The sequence below is a fragment of the Serinus canaria genome, chromosome 24 (assembly GCF_022539315.1).
Source record: "Serinus canaria isolate serCan28SL12 chromosome 24, serCan2020, whole genome shotgun sequence".
Lineage (NCBI taxonomy): Eukaryota > Metazoa > Chordata > Aves > Passeriformes > Fringillidae > Serinus > Serinus canaria.
In genome coordinates this window covers 4,433,771-4,460,421 of record NC_066337.1, presented here as the reverse complement: position 1 = coordinate 4,460,421, position 26,651 = coordinate 4,433,771, and the positions used below count along the sequence as shown (strand labels likewise).

At 47.0% G+C, this 26,651-nt stretch overlaps 1 long non-coding RNA gene across 3 annotated transcripts in view; it reads right to left on the bottom strand.

Annotated features, from left to right (window-relative positions):
• The window catches only part of LOC115484460 (uncharacterized), a 133,836-nt gene that overhangs the window by 87,813 nt on the left and 19,372 nt on the right, over positions 1-26,651 (bottom strand). For all 3 annotated transcript variants that reach the window (XR_007779499.1, XR_007779498.1, XR_007779497.1), the window contains exon 3: positions 6,532-6,720. This is a non-coding gene — a long non-coding RNA (uncharacterized LOC115484460). The remainder of the gene's footprint in view (positions 1-6,531; positions 6,721-26,651) is intronic.

Below are 26,651 nucleotides of genomic sequence, written 5' to 3'. Positions count from 1 at the left end.
CGCAGAAATCACCAAGAACACATTCACAGCTTACAGCAGCTCCAGAGTTTTCCATGAAATCAAATATTCCTTTGCCAGCACTGTAACATCCCTGTCCTAGAGCCTGTGGTTGATGCCACTGAACTGAACTGGTGTCACAACAGGGGACAAAGCAGCAAGAGGTGAGAATTTGGGTTATTGTTTCCATTCCTCAAGTAAAAAATCCAGTGAGCATCAGCATCAATGCCCATCTTTAGGGTGGATTAGTTCATGGAGATGTCTGAAGTAGGCTCCTCTTAAAATCAGCCTGGAATGTCACAGAAATGAAATTATTTTAGTAGTTCATAAGGTTTTAATCTCCCAGTGTGCAGCCCGGGGCATTTTAGGTTGTTGGTTTGTCATAGCTGCTTTGTCCAGCTGCCCCAGGACTGGTCCAGAGTTAAACCAACAATTCCTTCCAGCCCAAGCTGCAGGTTCCAAGTCTAAGAGCCAAGTCTGAGCCAGTTCCTCTGGGATTTGGGCACTCCAGAGATGCAGGGAATCATTAAGGTTGGAAAAAGCCTCCAAGACCATCAAGTCCAAGCTGTGCCCAATCCCCACCAGAGCTCTGAGTGCCACATCCAGGCCTTCCCTGGACACCTCCAGGGCTGGGGACACCAAACCTCCCTGGGCAGCCCCTGCCAGTATTTCACAACCTTTCCATGGGGAATTCCTGCTGATTCCACCCTGAGCCATTCCCTCTGCTCCTGTCCCTGTTCCTGGGAGCAGATCCCAAATTCCCCCGGCTGTCCCCCCCTGGCAGGAGCTGTGCAGAGCCACAAGGTCCCCCCTGAGCCTCCTTTTCTCCAGGCTGAGCCCTTTTCCAGTCCCCTCAGCCCCTCCTGGTGCTCCAGAGCTTCCCCAGCTCCATTCCCTGCCCTGGACACTCTCCAGCCCCTCCAGGTCCGGACTGGCCACAGCCCTCGAGGTGTCACCTCCCAGAGGGACACTGCCCTCCCTGCCCAGCCCTGCCCCGTGGAGAGAGCTAATTAACCTGGCATAATTAACCTCTGCATCCACACCAGCCCTGCTCTGAGCATCCCAACCAAACCATTTCCAGTTTGCTCTCCCCTCCTTGGAGCCCCCCCAGCCAGCGGAGCTGAGCTCGGGGTCAGACCCAGCTCAGCAGGCAGCAAATGGGGAGGCTGGGGGAGAAACAGGCAACAAATCCCTGGTTTGGGCAGGAAGGGGCAGGACACAGCTCAGCAGCACTGCCAGGACAAGGGGACACACATCAGGCACGTTCCAGGGGGTCCCACCAGCAGCTGAACTCACACAGAGCTGCTGGGACCTCAGCTGGACCTGCCCCAGCTGGTACAGACACGTGTGGCAGAGCTCTTGGTGAGATTATGGCTGGATCAGAGAGTAAATATCTATTTATATGGATAGCTATATTCTGGTTAAATAGATAAATAGATGTCTTCGATAGATAAATTTCTACAATTAAAATAGATCATATTATCAATTAAAATATATCATATTATCAACTAAAATATATAATATTATGTACAGTGAATCATATATTTTTGGGTCCCACAAGCAGCTGAACTCACACACAACTGCTGGGACCTCAGCTGGACCTGCCCCAGCAGGCAAATGAGGCAGAGCTCTTGGTGAGATTATGGCTGGATCAGAGAGCAAATATCTATTGATATGGATAGTTATAAACTGGTTAAATAGATAAATAGATGTAGTTGATAGATATATTTCTACAATTAAAATATATCATTTTATCAATTAAAATATATACTATTATGTACAGTGAATACATAGTTTTTTGCGTCCCACAAGCAGCTGAACTCACACAGAGCTGCTGGGATTTCAGCTGGACCTGCCCCAGCAGGCACATGAGGCAGAGCTCTTGGTGAGATTATGGCTGGATCAGAGAGCAAAAATCTGTTGATATGGATAGCTATGCATTGATTAAATAGATAAATAGATGTCTTTGATAGATATATTTCTACAATTAAAATATATAATATTGTCAATTAAAATATATCATTTTATCAATTAAAATATATACTATTATGTACAGTGAATACATATATTTTTGCGTCCCACAAGCAGCTGAACTCACACAGAGCTGCTGGGATTTCAGCTGGACCTGCCCCAGCAGCACAGACACGTGTGGCAGAGCTCTTGGTGAGATTATGGCTGGATCAGAGAGCAAAAATCTATTGATATGGATAGCTATGCATTGATTAAATAGATAAATAGATGTCTTTGATAGATATATTTCCACAATTAAAATAGACCATGTTATTTACAGTGAACACATGTTTTTGACAGATCAGCACAGCCAGCCCCATCTGATCTGGACGTGGAGGGGAAGCTCAGCCTGAGGTTCTGTTTCCAAGCCAAAGCAGCTCTGGCTGGTGAAGCCCAGCCTGAGAGGACAAGCAGGGCTCTGGGAGCTCAGCCTGAGGTTCTGTTTCCAAGCCAAAGCAGCTCTGGCTGGTGAAGCCCAGCCTGAGAGGACAAGCAGGGCTCTGGGAGCTCAGCCTGTCCTCTGCAGCCACCACAGCTTTGCTTTAACCCTCAGCACAGCGAGGGTTTGTCACCCAGCCCCTGGTCTGAGCTGCTCCCAGCACTGTCCCCAACCAGGTGGCCCAGAAGGTCCCCAAATATCACTGACAAAAGTTTAGATTTCTCTACCACAAAATGAAACAACACCCATCCAACACTGGCTGTGAACACTAAACTCCCCCTGCTTTTATTTGCTGTGACTTTAATTACTGGGTTCAACTCTAAATCTGATCATTTAGCTCATTCCTTCCATCCTGTGCCTCCCCATCCCATCTTCCCCTTTTTCACCCTTGCACCTCCAAAAGCTGAGTCACACCTGGAAAGTTCACAAAGCTCTGGGATCACCTCAAATCACGTGGGATGAACAAAAGCATTTGGGCTTCTTCCAGCAATTTTGAAAACTTCAGTAAAACCGAATTTTTTCCCCATTTCTTTGCAAGGAGATATGAAAATAGAACCTCTCCCAGGATTTAACTCCCTGAGCTGTTACAGCTTTCAATAGAAAAATGTCTCAGTGAAAAACTCCTCATCAGGTTTTTGATTTAAATTAAGGGCTCAGATTTTGCTAAACACAAATCTTTCCTCCTCGCTCACAGCTCCTAGAGGTGCAAACTAGAAATTAACAAAAACAATAAAAAGGTTATCAATATATTTTAAGGGAATCTTAGAATAGAAGAAGAAGTAAATATTCTGTTTATGTTAAGAAAAGAAACATATTCTAATATATTCTTACAGTGGAGAAATGTCCCATGATCCAGACCTGGTTCCTAAAGTTCCTAAAGCCTCAGAGGGGTGACAGTGTGGAACTGTGGAATTGTGATTTTGTGACAGTGGAATTCTCCCAGAAAGCCAAATCTGAGCATTTTGCACCAGCAGCAGAGGCTGAAGAGCCAAGACTGAGTTGCCTGATTTCCACAAGTCACAAATAAAAATAAAAATAAAAACAACCTGCCAGGTGTAATCTCATTTTGGGATCCCTTCTTCCCCACGCCTGGGTGTGGAAAGAGAGCAATGATCCCACCAGCCAAAAACAGAAGGAAAAACAAGGGCAGGAGGGACTTTGTGCAGCTCCAGAGTTTGGGATTTTAGGATTTTAGTAGGAATGGTTAAAATAGATCAGGTAAGAGAAAGTTTGGGCAAGTTTCTTCCTGGAGGAGCCCCAAACCTCCAGCTTGTCCTGTAGGATCTGAACCAGAGATTCTCTGAGACACTGAGGCTTTGCCAGAACATTTCTGCTACCCAATTTCTCATATCCATACCATTATTATTATCATCACTATCACTATTATTATTGTTATTTTATATTGTCTAATAATTCAAAGAGGGAACCCAAGCAATAACTAAAAAGAAAAAGAAAAAAATCCTACTAAAAGATAAGAATGCAAATGGGAAAATGCATTTTTATCCACTGAGCAGCCAGCAGCACTGGGACATTTGCAGATTTCAGGACTTTAGATACAGGAATATTGTCCAAAGAGAAATAAAAAAAATATTAATTGAATCATTTCTGTGACTCCACCCAAGGTTCTGAGCCAAGTCAGGTGGGAAAGGACCTCGGGAGGTCTCTGGTGAAACTTCCTGGGATCCAACCAAAATATTTTGGGTTTTATCCCATTCCTCATCCACCCTGTGGCTTCCAGCAGGAGAAAATCCTCCACTGGAATTGCTGAAATCACTGAAAGGGGGGAAAGAGCTTTAAAAAGGATCCAATTCCAGGATTACACCAGTTGCTCTGGGTAATCACCACCACCATTTGATTTTCCCTCCCCATTCTGTAATTTTAAAACCAACTGGGTGCTTTGTTGTGGTTTTTTTTCTGAGCTGCAGATTGCACCCCTGAATCAATTTCATTTTTTGTCTAATCACCCATCATTTATGCAGGATTCAAAAAGGCATCCCAAGAATAACTAAAACCCCTTGACAGGATGCCTCAACTCCAGCTTAATTCCCAACCAAAGCAGAAATGAGGAGAGAGATCCCTGGTTCCAGTGAAATCCCACCCAGGGATGGCTCAACTCTCCCAGCCCTGACAGAACACAGCAATTCCAGAGGGATAAATCATTTCACCTGGTCACTGCTGAAGGAGGGATTTGGAAAGGTGATGACAGGGCAGAAAACTGGCAGGAATGTGAACCAGAGATGGAAATCAGGTTATCAACAGCAGGAGGGGGGCAGAGAGAACCAGAAATTATTCTGGAGGAAGAAGAACATGGCTTGAAATTGGTTTATTGCTCTTAAAGCCACCACTGGCCCATTCCTGAGGGTCTGGGTCCCTCCTGAGTCAGGGTGACCTCAGCCAGTCCTACCCAGAATTATTTGTGACTCCTTCCCCTCATTCCTGCCTGGTTTTGCCACATAAAACAAGAGGAAGCTGGACAAGAAAATGAAAAGTTGTGAAGGATGGAAAAACTACCAAGAGCTCAATTTGGCTTTGATAAAGGCCTGGAGGGGCCTCTTCAATTTACAGAAATCATGGAATGGTTTGGGCTGGGAGACCCCTGAAGCCATCCCAAGCTCCTGGTCTTGGGCACCTCCAGGGATCCAGGGCAGCCACAGCTCCTCTGGACACCCTCCCCACCCTCCCAGCCAGGAATTCCTTCCCAAAATCCCATCCCAAACTCTCTAAATGCCTCTAAGTCCTGCAGCAACTGCAAAACAACCAGGCCCTAAAAGGTGACACCACACGAGTGTCCCTTCTCCAACCATGGATGAAAAAATGTGGGAAAACCCAAAGAAACACAATCTGTGAAATTCCATTTTCACCCTATAGCTCACAGCCAGGCTGAGACCTTTGGAGTCAAAGCAAATGTGAAGAAAGGAAACAATGCCCACAATTTTCAGGAATTTCCACCCTGAATTTCCACAATTTCCACCCTGGCTCAGGAAAATGCATTCCTGCCAATAAAAGTGGGAATTCCATGCACGGCCTGCTGAAAGCAATGGAGCAGATTGCAGGTGTAGAAACACAACTGAATTTGTACCACAAATCATCTTCCCACCCAAATCCCCTCGTGGCAAAGAGAAACAACGTTCTGAAATGTGAATTTAGACAGATTTGAGCACTTCTACCACAACATCAAAACAGAGCAACTGACCCCAGTTGGAAAGAAAGTAACCATTAAAAAACTCTTTTTTCTCTTTCTTGCCAATATTGTCCCAAGAAAGTTTTCTGCTGTGCTCACTCTCAGAGCTCTGGTTTGGTTAAACATGTTTTGAAAAAGGAGGAGTGAAATCTGGCAGCACAAAACTGCCTGAACTCGGGGAAGTCCAGCCTGGGCAGGACACATCCCTGACATTCCCACTCAGGAACTTCCACCTGCAACCAGCTGATGCTGGGACAGCTCCCAGCAGATCAGGGCTGGCCCTGCACACCCCCTGCATCCTGGAGCTTCCCAGTTAGCCACAAATCTGCCCTGATTTCCTGGAAACCAGCATCACCTCACCCACCAGGAGAGAATTGCCTGCCTGGTGTTTCACCCCTCACTTCCCCTGCCTGAATGAATCTCTCCAAGCAGGCTTTTCCCACTGGAAGAAAAGAAGTTCTTTCATGCCTTATTTCAGACTCTTCCACTTTTAAAGAAGCTCTTTCCTGCCTGCCAAGCTTTGCTCCCATCAAGGGATAAATCCCATGAGCAGGAAGCAGGGGCAGTCCCCTGGCAAGGTGCTGCCCATGGCACCCAGAGCCCACCTGGACACAAAATTCACGGGGGGTTTGCAACCCCCAAAACCCTGAAAAGGCAGAGGGCTGATTAATCAGTGATTTAAAGTGGAGACAGGAAATGGATTTGGGATTAGCCAAAGGCTCAGAACCCAAGTTCAGCTTTTCCTGACACAGCTCCTGCTGAATTTTGGGCTCTCTGAACCCTCCACAAGGGCGCAGTGGCAGGGGACAAGATCCCTGATGAATGCACGGAATTCCCATCAAATTTTGATGCAATCCAACTTCACTGAGCCAATTTCTGCGTGTGAGAACTCGGAAGGACTCACCAGTGAAGCTCCAAGCAGGGAAGTGGTGCTTGCCTGGAGCTCCAGGTGGGATGGAGCTCTGGAGAGCTGAGATCCTCTTCTTGCTCCTTGGCAGGTCCTTCCTGGAGATTTCTGGCCCTGATTCCCAGCTCCAGAAGAATCCAGGTGATCCTTTCTCTTTTTCATGAGCAATTCCCACTGAAGTTACTCCTATGAGAGGGAAAATAAAAAAGAGAGAGATATTTATTTCTTTGTAGAACAGAACTGTTAGGGTTGCTCACTGAAATCCCACAAGGAAGAGTGAAAGAGGTGCCTGAACTTGAGCTGACAGCACACAGAGCAGTCCAACTTCACATTAAAAAACAGAATCTGGGGCAAAAAAAGCATTTTCACATCCTCATATTAAAAGCAAAGTGAACACAAGTTGTTTTGATTAATCAGGAGACAAAATAAATTTTAAGAATTAAACACAGAGTAAAGTTTTCCCTTCTGCACCCGAAACAGATCAGAGTGGAACACCTCACCCCCTGAATCACCCTTTTTACAGCAAAATTCATCTCTGGGGCCAAATGTTTCTGCCTTTGCTCTGAAAAAAAAACTTCTTTTTCCCCCCTGGCCAACCTGACATCTCAGCCACGCTGCCCTGCCACTCTGGAGTGCCCAGACACACCAAATTCCCCCTCAACTCTGAGATTTCCCTGCCCAGACCTACCTAAAGAAAACCCCTCGATTCAAACATTTATTCCCAGGTTTGGAAGGCCAGGGAGGAGGAGGAGGAGGAGGAGGAGGGAGGAGGGAGGAGTGGGACTCGGGGCTGGCACCGTGTGCTGGAGTCACTCATGGGCACCTCTCAGCAGGAGTGCCAAGCAGAGCTGTGCCTGCAGAGAGCTCTGCCAGATCAACCCACAGCCTCAAAAAGCAAAGAAATGAGCCAGGCCTGATCCTGATTCATCAGTATTCAGCTGTGGATTCAGAGGGGCAGCTCGGAATTTACACTGGAATAAGGAAAAATCAGGATTAGGCACCATCTGTCTCGGCGAGGGGAGCGAGCAGGATTGCTGAGCACATTTGAATCCTCTTCCCCCATTTCTTTAATCTCCTGCACATTCCAGGTTTTCCATTCAGCTCCGGTGACAAAAGGTTTTACAAAATGACAGTCCAGATTGAGAGAACAGAAATTACAACCTCTGACAAAAGAGATGCCAAACTTTTTATCAGCGATAAGTGCTCCTTCCACGCAGAGCCTGGGCTGCAGTGGGGAATAGAAGGCAGATGTCGAATGGAAATTAAACATTGTGCTCCCAGGGTGGCCTTGGCTGCATCCAGAGCTTGATTTAAAACAAGGCCAGAGTTCTTTCATCATTTCTTCCAAAAAAAAAAAAAAAAAAAGTTTCAAGCATAGAGATATTCCAAACAGGAGCACACTCGACCTAGAACTTGGTGGGGCAGGACAATAAATGAGTGTGAAAAGCACCAGCACGGGGGGGGGGGGAAAGGCAAAGAGAGTTGTCTGCAGGATGGGCTGGGAGAATTCAGTCCTCAAATCACTTCTATTTCTGCACCCTGAGAGTTAAGAGGGAACCCAGGTGAAATGTCTTGGCCCCTTTTCTAAATTCCCACCAGAACCTCTCCTTGGGGGGGCTCGGCCAACTCGATTTTCTGCAGCAGAACCAAAACCAAGCCCGAGCAGTTTGAGGAGAATTTCTCAGTGAGCTTCTCTAAGAGTTAAACCATCTTCACATCTTTGCCTGGTATTATTAGAGATGATAAAATAGCACGAGACGTTTGCAGTGGCTCAGATATTCAGCCTCCAGCAGCACATATTTGAACGGTCTGCAGTGTTTGCTTTTAATAATTTCTGATCATAGAAGAGCCCAGCCAAAAGAACACAATTACAGGCTTGCAAAAATTAAACCCCCAGACTGTTAAACATCCTGCACACTGAGGGCAGTGAGGAAAAATTTAAGGATGGAAAGGATGATGCTCAAATTTACAGAAACAGTTAAAAAGCACAAACCAAATTCAATTTGCTTCTCTTTCACTTTGTTAGATTTATTTTTTTTAAACGCAAGGAAAAATAAAAATTAAAGTGAAATGAGTAAAATATTTACAGCTTGAGCACATAAATATATATTTGCACTCTTCTGGCCAGCCCACGTTTAGAAATCATTTTCTCCTCTCAGCAATTTCATCTCAAACGCAGTAAAACAAAAAAACTTTGGAGGCCGTGACTTTGTAACCTCCCTGAAGTTTTGAACACGGGCAGAGCTGGCCTGCACACACAAGACAATCAAACACATGATAAATGGCAGGTAAACTCCTGTCTGGAATAATTTTTTTCCCCCCTCCACCAAAGGAAGAAATTGTGACAAGGTTTTACTTTGAATGCCCTGACGAAGCAGCACTTTCTGGCACGAGCAGGACACTCATCCCCCTTCCTCTCCCAGCACAAGATTCAAGCAGCTGAAACACAAACCTCATTCTGCACTGAGAGATTTTTTTATTTTATTTATTTTTTTCCCCCCAAATAAAACCAAGTTGCAAACAGCCTCCCTGGCCTTTTCCAAACCCGCTTTCAATTGCTTTAAAACATAACATAGAGATGGAGGGATGGATGGATGGATGGATGGATGGATGGATGGATGGATGGATGGATGGATGGATGGATGGATGGATGGAGAGCTAGAGAAATGCTTTCAGTCATGCTTCCTCCCCCCCACACACACCTTTAAAATTGAAAAGCATCAGTATCCAAATAGCAACAGGAAATTTTTACCTTGTGGCTAAATAGCTCACTGTTCACTTTGCAGCTGCCTCTATTTTTTGCTGGGCAAAAAAAAAAGAAAAAAAACCACCAAAAAAAAAAAAAAACACCACTAATACAAAAGTCTTTCCTAAGCAAACCAAGCTTTTGACATAAGGGCAGCGCCAAACGCAAACCTACAAAGAAATTTCTTTTTCCCCCCGTCCCGTCGTTATAATTCCTAATTTTGTGGGATGTATTGCTGGGGCTGTTTATCATAACAGTGTGCAATAAAAAGGACGACTAACTCTTGCAATTTTCTCCCTACTCCTCCCCTTGACAGGGGCCACTGATAGGGAAAGAGGCTCGGAAAAGCAGAGCAGTGAAAGGCTAAGAAACAATAGGCAACCATGGCTTTGACAATGCAGCCCTGAACCCTTTCTGCTCCCGCTGTGACACTTGCATTCAAGAGCAAGGGCGGCTGCCATCATAAGAATGGACAATGGCATAAGGAATACAAGGGAGAGAGGGGGGGGATAGAGAGAGAGAGAGAGAGAGAGGGGAAAAAAAAAAAAAAAAAAAAGGAAATCAGATGAATTCAGAGCTAAGATGGCAGAGCTCTCACCTTTTCCGCTTTTTTCGAGTAATCTGGATGGAGACGTCCCGCAGAGAAGAGATAAAAAGGGTTGTGCTGAACTGTTGGATGGTTCTGAAGACTTCTGCATTTGCAAACGCATTTTAGAACTATTTGTAGGGGTATATATGCTGCATGCCATCTCTCTGTCTCTGTCTCTCTCTCTCTCCCTGTGTCTCTCTCTCTTCTGTTTTATGTCCTGCTATCTCCATCACACACCTCTAATAGTACGAAGACTTTCTGCCCGTGTAAGTAAGTGAGAGTGTGTGTGTTCCTTAATGTTTGAACCAAGACACACGTCTGCATGCATTTCTAATCCAAGGAGCCTATGGCAGTTACTACAACTATCAATTAGTCAGCAATAGCTGGAGATCCCCATGTGTCTGGGTGAACAAAGGTGAGAAACACATGCAAATAGTCCTCCAGCACCTGGGTCACGTACAGTAACTTAGCCAGCAACAAATAATTGCCTCTGTTTCTGCCTTTTTTCCCTGCTCCTCGCTGGTCGGGATGCAAAGTTCCAGGGTATTAATGTGGAATAGCAGCACAATTAGGCATGGCACTGGATATTTTCAGCCCAACGACACAATAAAGGGGAATTAAGCTGAGCTGGGATGGGAATAAACGGGGCACTTTTAAGGGTTTAAAGTAAGAGATGCTCTCGCCTGTAGCAGGGCTTCAATTTTTTTATTTTCTTTTTTTTTTTTTGGAGCAATTGTTTCTGAGTTAAAGGATGTAAGATGTATTTCATATCTGTTAGATAAGAAACTGATTATTGCAGAGGAGACAGAGTGGATGCCTAATTTCCAGAAGTTAAGTCCTTAAAGAGGGTAAGCTAAATCTGTTCCTATTTTTTATTAATTAAGCGACTGTTACTTCTAAGATCATTTTAAGGGTGTTTTTTCAGATGTTTCAGACTTAAGCCAAACAATTAAGAAGAAAGATACGGTACCTTTTACTCTCTCCTTCTTCTTAACCTCACAAAAAAATGAGCCTCACCTTTAAAAACTGTCAGAGTCAAAACGGACTAAAAAAAAAGAAATGAAACAAACAATAAAAAACCCTAAAAAAATTAAATTAAAAAAAATCAAGAGCAATAAAATGCAAAAAGCTCCGAAATCCAGCACCACCCTGACTCCACCACAAGAAAAGACAGAGCTAGGCTGCGATCCAGAGAGCGTTTCAGAGGTGACAACACAGGCTGGGGACAATGTTATTTACACAGATCTGATCAGAGCGGCCACGGGCTCCAAACTCTAATTGAATTTGCAGAAATTATCCAGCCCGCGTTTCGGAGCGCGGGGAACTCCGAAAATGAAGCGGTTTCATACAGTTTGGGGCTGAGAATAAACATTTTTTTTCCCCCCCTCTGCTGTAGAATATGCTCAGAGTCCTGCAAGGCTGCACAAACTCTCTCGTTATGTCCCTTTCCGTGGGAGGATAATTAGTGACACCAAAAGCAAAATATCCTCGCTGCTTTTTGGGCTTGGAAGAACTGAGTTTATTTAGCTTAAAACAGCATAAAGAAAAAGAAAATGAAATTAAATCATCTCCAATTTCAAATAACTAACGAAAGCAACCCCTCCCCAGCTCCCTCACCTTTTAGGAACAGCCAGTGGCTGGAAGGTTGGAGCTGCTAACGGCACTGGAGGTGCTCAAGATTAAAGGAGAGCTGCAGGAGCAGCCCTGGGTGGGAGCATCCCAGAGCTGAGCCTGAAAATAAAGCAAGAAGGGGCTGGAAAAACCCCGCTGCTGGGTGGGTGTTGTGCTCTGACCCAGCTCCATTCCCAAACTTCGCTGCTGGGAATTGCAGAGCTGGAGATTCCCAGCGTGAGGAGCAGCACCTGCAGCGGCCGGGCTCTGCATCCCCGGCAGCACCGGGGGAAAACCCTCCCCAAAAAAAAAGGAAAAAAACCCTACAAAAATAATCTCAACCCTCTCGGCGAACAATGAGACCTCAAAAATCCACGTTCGGGAGGGTATTCCGTGCAGAGAGGCAGGGGGAGGGGCGGGGATCAGGACAGCATTTCCCATCAGTGCCGTTTATTCCTCAGCCCGGGGAAAAGGCGCTTTAAAGCCCCACTTTAACGGGAATCACTCCTCTCGGCCATCGGGCCGCTCTGCCTGCCTGCACATGGCCAGCTCAGGTGGGAAAGGGCATTTGTTTAAGGGTCAGGCAGAGAGTGATCACTCCATGCCTTCCTGGGGGTGAGAAGTGGTTAAATAATAGTAAAAAATGGTCATTTCTGCGGTGATCTGCCTGCTAAAACATTTAGGCATGCAGATCCGGGGATGGGAAAGGAGCTGAGGGAGGAAGATGGTTAAAACAGAAAGCTGCCTATTCCCAGCACTATTTTACATCCAATTCTTCCAACTTTTAGCTTTCTCAACACAGCCCATTCCCATAAAATAAGCCAGCTTTCTTTAGGAATAAAAAAAGCCCCACGCAGATGAATAGACAGCACTAATCAGATGGAATGTAATCGAATACTCTTCTTCATCTAATCTGCCTGCTCTGTGTAATCTCGCCATTCTCCCAGCTCCAGCATTTGTAACAGGCATGACATTGATTCCCATCTCGGATAATGTTATTTCAGTGTTTTATTCTGAAATGAGCCCACAAGTTGGGTGGCTGCTTGGCATTCCAAACTCTTCATCAACTTTGCGCGGCGATCTGGGGGTGTGAGGAGGAGCAGGGCTGCTCCTTTTCGAGTGGTTGCATCTCCCAACCCTCAGAGCCTGGCAGGAATTTTGATACAGACAAAAGAACTTGCAGAATTTAACCACGGAACTGCACGGGATCAACAGGAAAAAAATAAGAATTGAATCAACCCAAACTCCACCAAAGCTCGTTCGATAAGATCTGCCTGCAGCCAGCAGCTGGGAAAAGCTGAAATCTTTGCACACAGAGCTGGTGTTTTGGGTGTTTTTTTTTCCTTTTTAATATTTTCTAAAATGCAGAATGATTTCTTTAAATAAACATTTCGCCAGGGTCCACCTAGGTTTTCCCCAAAGAGAAAGGAAAGCCTGGGTTAATTTTCCAGGACGAGCAGGATTCCCAGCGAATCGGACAAATCGTTCAGCTGGGGGAATGACAGCAGTGGGGAGAACAAACAAACCCTCTCAGACAAACAAATATATTTGAATGTAATAAAAATGTTGACAACCGTTATGTGATTAAAGCAATTGTTTTATTCATTTAAGGCCTCACCATCAGAATAATTTAAAATTAAGTGAGAAACATCAGCCCCTTGGGTTTTGCAGAAGATATTTAATTTGGAGGAATAGTTGTGGGGTTGTCTTTTATTTTTTTAAACATAGCTATTTTCAACGTTGCAAGATAAAGCTCTCTCTCTCTTTTTTTTTTTTTCCTAATTTTATTTTAAGAATAGACCCCATTTAGGATTTCACATTGTAAATCTCCCTATGTCTGAATGCTGTTACAAGGTTTGACAATGAAAGAATAATTCATGTCAGACAAAAAGAGCCCTTCAATCAGCTTCATGCAGCTTTTCTCCTGCAGGGCTATGCCAAAACGAATGTGGAATCCTGAACTGAACCATCCATCACATTTCCCGAGTCTTTCAATTAATGACACTGCAATCAGATCGATGGCGTGTAATAAGAAAAGAGCTTTGCATTTCTATACCTATTAATTCGCTGAGTAACTCCACTGGTAAAACGTGACCAGAAAGGGAAGAGAAAAGAAAATTTCATCCTCCTGGCGAGATTTTGGGGGATGTTGAAGCCACGCTGGACATGCTGGGTGTCACCCCAAGCCCTGCTCAGAGCAGGAATCTCACAGGTTTGTTGGTGGTTGAAAGCAGCTCAGTCTCTCCTGCAGACAGGTATTTTCTGCTGCCAACCCAGCGTTTTCTAGGGAGGCACTCTAAAGAGGAGCCTGTTTTTCTTGCAGGCTGGCCGAGGGTGTCCCAGGGCAGGGGGTGCAGCCTCGTTTTGCAGGGCAAAGGCAGCGATTCAGTAATTAGCCACCAAATTCCCAGCTCACAACACGCGCCGAGGACGGAGCTACCGCACGCAGCGACTGAACCTCCAACAAAACCAGCTGGGGAGGGGGTGAGGGCAGGCAGGACACACACACACACACACACACACACCAAAAAAACCCTCTGCCAGCAGCCCTGGGATGGAATCAGGGTGACCTCACGTCGGTGAACTGGTATAAGATATTTTGGATCGATGACAAAAAATTATCGAGGCTTTGCAGAAGGGAGCTGCCAAGCACATTTCAATTCCCTTCCTGCAGCGCTGGGGCGATTGTTTGGAGAAGCAGGGAGCTACAGGCAAGGGAAAAGTGCAGCTCACCAGAACACAGGCGTGATTAAAAGGAGCTAATTTGCAATTTTTTTTCCTCTTTAAATGTAGATTTTGTGCCTTAAAATGCCCAGCTAACAAAATACCATCTCTGAAAACTGAACTGGAACCGAGGGTTTCACCAGCGTGGAAGGAAGGAGTGATGTGGAGGAGACAAGAGTGGATCTCCGGTGGTGGGAGACAAATCTTGGCTCCAGAAGGATCCCCTTGTGTTGTCCTGGGCAGGAAACTGGAGGTGAAATGTCCCCAGCAGCCCCAGCCCTTCCTCTGGGCTGGATAATTCCTCAGCCTCCAGCCCTGACATGAATTTCAGCAGCTTTGGCTTCACCTCAAAGGAAAAGGAGCTGCAGCTGGGATAGGAGATGGACCTGGGTCAAAACCTACAAAAAGACCTTCTTTTGGGAGCCATAGACTTTCAGGGAGGTTGTGTACTTTGGAAGTCTTCAGAAAAGGAAAAGAAAAAAAAACTTTATGAGAGAAAACAGGGAATGGAACAACAGGAAACAAGGGAGGTTTTCAAGGTTCACTTCCCTAAATATCAAAGAGTGCCCTTAAAGGATCGTTTCTGGCTTTGCCTCTTGACATCTTTTTACGATCAAATTTCAGCAATTTGAAATTTCAGCAATTTGAAATTTCAGCAGCCTCTTGAAAATAAAATTTAAAAAAATTAAAAATAAATTTAAAAAGGAAAGAAAGGAGAGAAGAGAAGAAGAGAAGAAGAGAAGAAGAGAAGAAGAGAAGAAGAGAAGAAGAGAAGAAGAGAAGAAGAGAAGAAGAGAAGAAGAGAAGAAAAGAAGAAGAGAAGAAGAGAAGAAGAGAAGAAGAAAGCTTTGTGAATGCTGCAGCTGAGGGTGCCCACCCGTGCCACACACAGGGAGCAGACACAGCCTGGGCACCCAGGATGGGAACTGAGAATTCCAGGGCAGCAACAGCAAAATGGGACAGTGCCCAGGAGCTGAGTTGCAAAATAACTGCAACCCCAGCACAGGCTGAGGTGCCCAGACAAAGAACAATAAATAAATAAATCATGTTGAAGCAGAGGCAATCCCTCTGCAATAAAGCAGGAGAGCTGAATGCAGGCTAAAGAAATCTGAAAAAATGAAATCTGGGATGGGGAGGGGAGAGGCTGGAAGGGAATTGGAATAGGAAGGCAAATGCCAAATATTTCTGTTGCACATCAGCACATGGTGTCCTCTCTCTGCAGGGGACACGAAGACAAGAGTGTGGCTGTGCCAGGATCCCACAGGGCTTTGGAGGAGCAGATTTTGGAGCTTGGGGACAAAAGATTTTGGAGCTTTGGAGCCCTCACACCTCAGTGACCCCTGAGGAACAGCCACTCCACCAGGCCTGGCCTGCAGAACAACAGCCCCAAGTGGTTTCAGTGCATCCAGCAGCCCCACACAGGGAGGTGCCTCCAGTCCCAGGGCTTGGGGCTGTTCCTGCCATCACACAGGGTCCCCACAGCTCATCCCTGCCTGGAGATCTCCAGCTCTGAGCAAACCCCTGCCCACTGCTGCTGGATAATGGTTTTTTTTTCTGATCTGGAGATGGGGTGACTGAGAGGTGCTTTAAAAACTTTCATTTAAATTTTATGTGAAGGGTGAGATAATATAGGTGTTACCATTTATGTTATCATAATTAGAAGGTGTTTTGCCATAAAAAGACTTCCAATTCCCAGAAATTACTCCACAACCTAAAGGAGTTCAGCAAGATCATAGAAAACATAAAGCCTCCAAACCTAGACTCCCCTCTCTTTCAATAATTCCAAATAAAATGGCCTCTTGTTGCCAGCAACTTAAAAAAAATTCTTTTTTCAGCATTCCACTACATCCAGAAGAAACTCCTCAATTTCCCTTTTCACTTCCAACCACCACCCTGCAAGGCTCAGTTTGTGCTCCACGGCTGAATAAAGTGCAAATGTCCTGTTGGGGCAGAAGGGTTCTGCTGCCTCCAGCCACGATCCCAGCCCTGGCTGCACCCCAGGAGCTCAGAGAGCCCCACAGGGCTGGGCAGCCCTGCTTGCATCTGCCTCCCTCTGCTGCAGCTGCAGACAGACCTGCACCCCGCTCTTTTCTGGGGTTTCTTGCTTTTAAAATAGGTTTGGAGAAGCTTTTGGGACGTTTTCTCCCAAAAGCTCCTCCTCTCTCCCAAAGGAGCTTGGGGAGTGATCACTGCAAATTAATTTGATGAAGAGAAAATTCTCTGTTTGCCTTGTTCAGGGCTGGGGCAGAGGCAGCATCTGGGCTTGGGGTGAAGCATCTGCCTGCAAAAACTGTGGGGCCCTGCCAGCAGAGCCAGGCACTTCCTTCTTTCTGGACAGACGGACAAAAATCCCCACCTGCACTGCCCAAAGCAAAAAATCCTCACCTGGACATCCCAAAGCAAAAAATCCCCACCTGGACATCCCAAAGCAAAAAATCCTCACCTGGACATCCCAAAGCAAAAAATCCCCACCTGGACATCCCAAAGCAAAAAATCCTCACCTGGACATCTCAAAGTAAAAAATCCCCACCTGCACTGCCCAAAGCAAAAAATCCTCACCTGGACATCCCAAAGTAAAAAATCCCCACCTGGACATCCCAAAGCAAAAAATCCCCACCTGGACATCCCAAAGTAAAAAATCCTCACCTGGACATCCTAAAGTAAAAAATCCCTGCCTGAACTGCTCAAAGCAAAAAATCCCTGCCTGGATTGCCCAAAGCAAAAAATCCCAAGAGAGTAAAATCTCTCCCTGAACTGCCCAAAGCAAGAAATCCCCACCTGGACATCCCAAAGCAAAAAATCCCCACCAGGACTGCCCCAAGCAGAAAATCCCCACCTGGACATCCCAAAGCAAGAAATCCCAAGAGAGTAAAATCTCTCCCTGGGCTGCCCAAAGCCAGGGCCAAGCCCAAGCTGTGGGGCCAGCCCTTTGTCCTGTGCATTTCTGGGAATTCAGGGGCCAAGGTGCAATCCCAGCATTGCAATATCGTTATTTTCATTATTCCTTTGGTTTCTTCCCACTGCAAAGACACTTTCTCCACGCTCCTGGTGCTCCTGGCCATGATTAATAAAATAATTACAGGTCAGCACTAAAGCAATCAATGCAACAAGGGCTCCCTGGAAAATGTCCCTGGTGCCTATCTGGGAACCCAACCTCAGCTTTCTCCACATCCAGAGTGCTGCAATCGCCCCTTTCCAGGCAAATAAAAGTATTTTAACACCTGCCTTTGACAAATAATTACCTGACAGCACAAGATTATTGAAAGGTAGATGAGAAAATGAAAACCTGAAGGTGGGTGAGATCACAGAATGAAGGCTGGGCTGGGTTGGAAGGGACCTTCAGTATCATCCAGGGGCTAATTTGGAGGATGTGCCTGGAATTACAAGGTTGGACACAGTTTGGGCTCTTAAATGAAGGGAGGGACAGATATTAGGACAATTCTGTAATTTCTGTAATAAGACAGGGCAGCCTTTAAACTGGATGACAATGGGATGAGGAGTCAAAGCCCAGGGTGGGGCAGGGCTCATCCCAGCTCCCTATTCCTCACCGGGCCATGAAATTTAAAAAATCCCTCAAGTTTTGGTCTGGGCTCTCTGCACAGCCTGCCCTCACCCCCGGTAAAACAAGGGAATCTCATCCCCAGGTATTGGCAGCTCCCAGGCTGGATTTGACTCCGATCTCTGGGGGTCATTTCTGCTCTCAGGTTGCACCAAAAAGCTGGAGCAGCCCCTGCCAGGGTGTGCCAGGAGCAGCTCAGCCCCCAGGCCCATCGGGAAGGGGATCAGGACACACCTGAGGGGAGGGAGAGGCACAGGAAGGGGTTTGTTTGTTCACTGCCCTCTCCCACTGTCCCTGCTGGGATCTCTGCCCAGAGCCACAGGGCTTGGCGTGGGGAATATCCCAGTGGGTTTATTCTCCTTCTGGAGGGGTGGGAAACTGAATTCCCAATGGAATGTGGAGGCTGCTCCTCCTGAGAGCAAGAACCAGCCCCCCACACAGCCTCAGAGTCCATCCTCAGCCAGCAGCAATTAGCTCCTGTTCCCTCATTAGCAGCGTGCCCTCAGTCATTTAATTAACAAAAATATTTCAGTGGTGCAACTTGGTTTGAAAAAGAATCTTTTTATATTTTTTTTTCCTTTCAAGAGTTTGCCTAGAAAGATTTTCAGCACGATGGGCTCTGCCTACAAACACACAAAAATCCCCAGTCAGCCTCTGGGTTTTTATCTGCATCTTCCAACTATTAAACTTTTAAATTCTGGGCATTACCTGTTTAGAGCTGCCACTGTAGCCATGATTTTTGATCAAAATGATTGAGGGAGTCTCCCCACACAAGTGGAAACACTGCTAAGAAACTGATTTTTAAGTAGTTCAGATCATTCCATCTCTGGACCTGCCCCCTTCTCCTCACTGGTTGAGCAGATTCTGACTGACCAGCAGAATTCCTAATTTTTAGAAATTTACATCCACACCTCTCCAAGTGTTCAGCCCTTGGATGAGGAGCATGAGGATTTCCTACAGGGCTGTGGCAGCCAAAAACTGATAAAAGTTTGGAATTTCCTCTGACATTTGCAAATAACAAATTCCCAAAGCCTTGGCCGGTGTTTAACTGTCCCTCACAACCTGGTGCCATCCAGACTGATCAGTTTTGGGAATTCCTTGAATTGTGAGAGTGGTTATGGGCAATGCTATTTGTGCTAATTAAGCAAATATCTCATTAATTCACCTGCCTAGAGTTGTTAGAAAGATTTTCAGCATGATGGGCTCTACTTACAAACACACAAAAAATCCCCAGTCAGCCTCTGGCTCTTTATCTGCATCTTCCAACTACTAAACTTTTAAATTCTGGGCATTTTTAGAAACTTTAGAAATTATTAATTTCCTGCTGTTTGTTACCTTGGTTTTCACCCTCTTGTTGTTCTTCTCCCTCTCCTCACTTTTAAACATAACACACAAATGGATTTGCTCTTGGCAGATGTGGTGATAACTCCCAGAAAAAGGAGCTTAATCTTAAACAACGCCAGGATGCAGGAACAAAACCAATCTATTCCCGTTCCTGTGGGCTAGAAAATGCATTTTATTCACTCCACAGCTGAGAAATGGCATAATTGGGCCCTATCAGATGCTTATCAGATTGATGCCAGTGGTTAGTGAGCCTGAACTGCAAACACAGACATATCTGCTCCTTTTGGAGGGAAGTCACCTCTCCTCCCAGGGTCCATTAGTCACAGGGAAACTGTTGAACCTGGAGAAATAAAACTTTCCTGGTGGTCACAGGAGTTGCCTGGTGGAAGAGTTTATTACCCTGACATTAGGCTGTAAAATTACCATTATTATTGAACTCCAAAGTGAGCGCTGCTTTTTCCAGCAGTGCATTACAACAGGCTGAGCAGGCTCTGAGGGGGATTCAGAGCTCCAGAGGCACAAGATGAGGAATTTCAACTGTTTGGGCTCACTGGAGGACGAGCAGGAGCTTTAACACCCATCTAGGACAGGCCAGGATTTTTGGTTCCCCATCAAAACATTCCCAGACCAACCCTATTTAAGGTTTTTTATCAAAACTTTACATTTAGTAAAAAGAAAATGAAAATAATCTCCTCTAGACAGTTCTTGTCATCTAAAACCACAGCAGGGATGATCCAACAGAGGGTCTGGACTCTGGTGCTCACCTTGAGCCCTTCCCCAGGGAGCAGAGGCCAAATGCCCTGGGCAGCTTGGATTCACCTCCCTGGGGTCCTGCACACTCCAGCACCACTGGGCTATTGCCCAAATTTTTCAATCCAGTTTCTTTCAGGAATTGACCTTCAGAAGGAGGTTTGGGAAGGAACAGCATTAGCACACCATAACTCTCATTACCTACAGGCTTGCTAAAAAAAACAAATCCTGGAGAAGCCCTGGAGAGGGAAATGCAGCCTGGGCTGAGGTGGAGGGGTCAGCAGTGAGGGTTTAGCCCATTTTTCCCATTTTTCCCATTTTTCCCATGGGAAATGTGGCCCAATGAATGCAGCAGAGCTGCAGAAACAGCCATCCACCACCCGTGATCAGAGGCTGAGGTTTCTAAACCGTATTGAGGTTGCAAAAACAAATTGACATCAACATATGGGGGAAGTCTGAAGTTGCAGCAAACATTCGCAAATGTGAGAAACTTTGGCATGCAAGAGTCCCCATTAAATTCAAATACACAATGCACAAGATTAAAGTTATTCAGAGGCATTAATGTTTGCGAGATCAGACCCCTGAGATGTCTCTGTGTAGTAACAGTTCCTTTAGGTTTAATCTGTTATTGCATTAATATCTATAAAGAGCATATATAAATACAAATCAGATGGCAGCTGCAGTCTCGCTGAAGGAAAAGATTGAAGGGCCTGGGGGGAACTGAAATTTCCACGATGGGAATTTCCAGTGCCACGTATTTTGGGGATTCTCATCCTGCTCAAACTGCAGCTTTCTTTTTTTTTTTTTTTTTTAGACAGACACAGATACGTGTGAGAACAAAAAATGCAAGGAAAATAATTAGGGAAAGGAGGGAAGGACAATAAAAATTGTTTTTAAGTGGACAGATTGCCCTTGGACTGGAGCAAGTGATGGTCTTAAGCATGGCAACCCCCTCAGGTTCCTGTGAAAAGCCTGATGTGCTCTACTTCACACTTAAGAAAATTCCCTGGGGAATAACGACCTCTAATTTATTTTGGCCGCAGTGATGTTGGTCTGTGCTTCTGTTCACCTCACTCTGAAGATTTCAGGGGACTTTAGAGCTGGAGCCTGGCTCATTCTGCAGCCCTGGTAGTTAATCTGCTGGGATATTCCCCCAAATCACCATCTGCTCCACCTTGGATTTGTTTCACTCCCCGACTATCTCAGCTCTTGGTCCGTCCTGCTGGCTTATTCAGCACTCTTTAAATTTCTCCTCTGGCCTTATGTCTGCTTGCTTATGTTTTGGACAGACAATAGAGGTGGTACAGGCCATTATTCATGAGAAGCTTCAAGTGTAACGTGAGAAACATCTCATCTCCTGACCCCTGTTAGCATAAGAATCGCTGATAAAATTCTGGACTGAAAGAGAAGAATCTTCTGGGAAAAATATCGGCAAAAGTTTCACTTGAGATGGGTTTTGTGAGAATAATCCAGATTAATTCTCTGCCTAAGGACCAGGTCTAACTCCTGGTGCGGTCACCGGGACTCTGGAGAGGTGCTGTGGCAGAGACCTTGGGGGTCCATGGAATCTTAAAGAGGAGAATATTCTTTACACTCCCCCAGCCTGGGCTCCTGCATTTTATATCTTTTTATCCAAGGATCACAAAGTTATTTCCACCCTCAAGTGAATTCAGCCTCCAAACGCTCCCAGAGAGGGTGCAAATATTGATTCCACATCTGGATCACCCGAATTAAAGATTGCAGAGCTCTCCTTGGATCATGCCTCATCAAGTCACCAAGTTTGAACCAGTTTGTACTTATTTCAGCAGAGTCACATCTGAAAGCAGCTGGGAAAATCACAATACCTGTCAGAGATCATCACTGAGCTACACCTGATCGTGGCAAGCAAAATTTGGCCACAGTTTCTTCTTTTTCCTTGTACCAACCCCAAGCAGACTCACAAGCAAAGAATTGGTGCTGTTCGTGCCTCCAGTGGGATTTATTTGCCATCAGAGAGGTTTATTCAGCAGGAGCAGAGCCCTGAATCTGCCAAGCACAAACCCAACACCCCTTCAAGTGAAAAATGTGAAATAAATGGCAAACAAACCAATTAATACCCTCGGGTGGATTAATGGAAACAAAAATCTCCAGGCGCTCACTCGGAATATCCCAAACCCAAATGGAAACCTGCCAAGGGATGTTTATGGATGCTCCAAGTGCTAATGGCATGCAGAGCCTCATCCTTCAAATCTCACAGGTCAATGGAACAGGAATATGTGCATTTCCAAATGCTGCTTGCTTGGCTGAGCCATCAATATGATAACTAATACATACTTAAACTCCTCGATGGACTCCCTGAAATTAAAACAACCAGAGAGCCCAGAGAAAGCTTAAATAACCATCCCCAATGGATTTCAGATAAAAGTCAAGGAATAATTCCACAAAGATCACCCAACACAATCACAAAAATCAGTTTTGGAGGTGGGAGATGGAACCAATTCCATTTCGTATGCAGAGGCCGTTCAGCAAAAACTCTGCCCAGATGAGAAGCTCGGCAAAGTTGCTCTCCTCACTAATTGATGGGGGAAAAAAAACCATCAGTAAATGAAGAATTTTCCCCTTCCAGCAGTGACAGAGCAGATGTTTGCTCAGAGACAGGGTTTGGGGACAGGCTGCACCTTTTCTTTCTCTATTTGGGGAAATCCAGAGTGGCTGCTCAGTTTTTTTTTATGCTGAGCATGGTCTGGGAGATCCCTGTGGTCACTCGGGGTCACTTGTCCTGGCTGTGTCCCCTCCCAGCTCCCTGTGCAGCCTTGTTAGAGGGGTGAGGTGCAAAAAAGGGCTCTGTGCAAGCTCTGCTCAGCTGGAACTAAAACATCCCTGTGTTATCAGCTCTGCTGTCAGCACAAACCCAAAACACAGCCCCGTGCTGGCTTCTGTCAGGAAAATTAACTCTCTTGCAGCCAAAAATCTCAATTTTAGCACCACACAGAGGTTTCAGCTGAAATGAGGGCGCCTCAATGCTACAGACTCACTGCACAATCCAGGTCCTCAAGGAAAATATCAAATATTGCCCAATTCTCCCCAAAAACTGGCAGCTGAGGAGCCCTGGCAGAGCAACCTCAGCTGTGGGTCCTGAGAGCATTTCCAGCACAAAATGAGTGAACCATGGGTGGGGGTTAACTCTGAGCTCTCACAAAAAAGGAAAAATGTTCCTCTCTGGGCATCCCTTGCTGCAAATGCAGGTTTGGAGCTGCCCCTGGGGCTCTCCTCTCTCCGGGGTGGAGCCCTGCAGCTCCTTGCTTGCCCTGCACATTTGCAGTGTGTCATTCCTGGCTGACCCTCCCCAAAGCTCAGAGGTTTTCCTCTCGGAGCTGCAGGAGCAGCTTAGCAAGAGAGCAGCCCAGAGCTGGGTTACTCTGAAGGCTTTCGGGGTCTCCAGCAGCTTTTTGAGAGGTTGGGGAAAGCAGGAGGAGAGGTGGGAGCCATTTCCCCCTGAATTTCAGCCTTTATTTTCCTTTCCTCCCCGTGTGCAGCCAGAAAAATATCACGTGGATTTCTGGTTGTGGAGCCATTCCTTGGAGGACAGGACAGAGGCCAAATCGTGTCCAAAATTGTCCAAATCTCCAGTTCATGCCCTCTTTTCCCCTCCACACCCAGAGTCTCTTCTAAAAAGGGGATAAAAGATGAAGTTTGTGGATTGTGAAGCTTGGCTGCTTTAAAAAATCAGACAGACCCAATCAGCTGAGCCCAAATTAAACTCCAGGAGATGGTCAGAGGAATCCAGCCCCCACATCTACTCTAAACCTTGGCACCTCCACATTTCTGAGGCTTCTCTGACCTCCTTTAGCCTCTTCCACACAAAATTTGGCTCCCGTGGGGTTGCATTTGGGGGTTTTTGGGAGCTCTTTTGGGCGCTGCTTTCTTTGAAGGGGCTGGAGGAACAGAAATCAGCCCTGAACATCTTGGATTTTCCAAGACGAATCATTCCAGGAACAAATGAAGGAAACAGGTTCCCAGGGCCCCTCATAAATTCTGGCCAGGAGAGGCCTGTGCTTCCACGAGGGACATTTCAGAGCAACATTTCCTGAGGCATTGCTGAATGCTGAGCATTTACAGGCAGGGCTGATGTCTGCACAAGGCCTGGCCCACAAAGGTGGCAGAACAATGCAGCAAGAAACAAATGCAAACCCCTTTTTTTCCCTTCATTTCACTAAAAGAAACGAGGCCTGATTCCCTTTGTCTGGCACCAGTGGGGCACCATTCAGTGCCCAGGGGTTCACCCTGATTTACTGCAGCACATCCCAGCGCAGGAGCCACCCCGAGCTCCCTCAGCCAGGGAAGCCAGCTCCCACACCTGCAGCAAACTCCAGTTCTCCTCATCTCCCACCTCCCCTCCTGGCTTCCTGGTGACCATGAAGGCAATCACATGAATTTGTGAGTCTGAGATGGGGGAGCAGTGTCAGCCTCCATGGTTGGGTTTCTATGGAAACAATTCCCCCGGCATCCTCAGCCCACATTCGGTATTCCTGTCTGGCTGCCTCCTTCTCACACTCAAAATCCCTCCTCTCCAGACACTCAGCTCTGGAGGGGGGTGTGGGCTGCTCCCCCCTGCTCCCCACTGAGCTGGGCAGGGATGGGATGGGCAGGGATGGATGGGCAGGGATGGATGGGCAGGAATGGATGGGACGGTCACTGCTCCCCACTGGGATGGGATGGGATGGGATGGGATGGGATGGGATGGGATGGGATGGGATGGGATGGGATGGGATGGGATGGGATGGGATGGGGAGGAATGGATGGGACAGTCATTGCTCACCCAGTGAGCTGGGATGGGATGGGATGGGATGGGATGGGGAGGAATGGATGGGACAGTCACTGCTAACCCACTGAGCTGGGCAGGGATGGGATGGGCAGGAATGGATTGGGGCAGTCACTGCTCCCCACTGGGCTGGGATGGGCAGGGATGGGATGGGCAGGGATGGATTGGGGCAGTCACTGCTCACCCACTGGGATGGGCAGGGATGGGATGGGCAGGGATGGATGGGCAGGAATGGATTGGGGCAGTCACTGCTCACCCACTGGGCTGGGATGGGACGGGATGGGATGGGATGGGCATGGGATGGGATGGGATGGGATGGGATGGGATGGGATGGGATGGATGGGACAGTCACTGCTCACCCAGTGAGCTGGGCAGCATTGGGATGAGAGAAATGGGGCAGCCACTGCTCCTTCCTGCTCCCCAGTGAATTGGATAGAACTGGGATGGGCAGGAATGGGTTGGGCACTCACTGCTCCCCACTCCTGACCCAAAGGAATCAGGATGGAGGTAATGGCAACACAATCTCCCCTGGCCCTTTAGGGTTTTGCAGTTTTAGGACTCAAAATTAGTCCTGATCACCGAGGTTTGGCCCCTTTCAGCCCTCAGTGAAGACCATGACTTACAAAGGAAACTGATATTTGTGGTAACTTCCACACAGAAGCTGCCACCTTTCCACCTCCTCCTCCTCCTGCTCCCTGGCAGCCTCAGCCATCCCATAAAAGCATTTCTTATGGGAGAGGTGGCAGCTCCTCAGCTCCCTGTGCAGCCAGGCTCAGCAGGCTCCAGCCCTGGGATGGGATTGTCCCTGCCCAGCTGGAACAGGGAGCAGGGGAGGCAGCCAGGAATTAACCTCTCGCTTCAAACTTGGCCACCATGCCTCAATTAGCACTCCATCCTCAGCACAAGTCCCACTTCCCGAGCACCAGGGCCTCCCCCACTTCCCTTCTGAGACTCTCTCTCAGTCCAAGGGGCTTCACACTTCATTTTCCTCCGGGCCAGCCCCCGTTTTTAATTGCTCAGCCTCGCTGTAACTCAATCCCTGCAAACAATCCGAGCCTTGTGAGGGCAGAGCAGCCTCCACCCCGATCCCCTGGGCAGGGACAGGACTCAGGGATCCTGGGGCTGCCAACCCGAGCCTGTCCCAGCCAGCTCCACTCAGTGCCTGGCTACTCATGGACTGCTCCACTCAGAGCCTGGCTACTCATGGACTGCTCCACTCAGTGCCTGGCTACTCATGGACTGCTCCACTCACTCCTGGACTGCTCCACTCAGAGCCTGGCTCCTCATGGACTGCTCCACTCACTCCTGGACTGCTCCACTCAGAGCCTGGCTACTCATGGACTGCTCCACTCACTCATGGACTGCTCCACTCAGTGCCTGGCTACTCATGGACTGCTCAACTCAGTAGCCTGGCTACTCATGGACTGCTCCACTCAGCACCTGGCTACTCATGGATTGCTCCACTCAGAGCCTGGCTGCTCATGGACTGCTCCACTCAGAGCCTGGCTACTCATGGACTGCTCCACTCAGAGCCTGGCTACTCATGGACTGCTCCACTCAGTGCCTGGCTACTCATGGACTGCTCCACTCAGAGCCTGGCTACTCATGGACTGCTCCACTCAGTGCCTGGCTACTCATGGACTGCTCCACTCAGTGCCTGGCTACTCATGGACTGCTCCACTTAGAGCCTGGCTAGTCATGGACTGCTCCACTCAGCACCTGGCTACTCATGGATTGCTCCACTCAGTGCCTGGCTACTCATGGACTGCTCCACTCACTCATGGACTGCTCCACTCAGAGCCTGGCTACTCATGGACTGCTCCCCTGGGCTCGTGCAGGGTTACACCTGCAGCCCCTCAGAACTTCTCCCCACAGTTTCTGGGGCTCTTTCAGGCTTTTCTCTGCTGGTTCAAGAGCTGCCTGTGTCTCTGCAAGAGCCTGCTAACAGAAATGCCCTCTCTTCCCATTTTTTGCCAATATTCAGCCCTGCAAT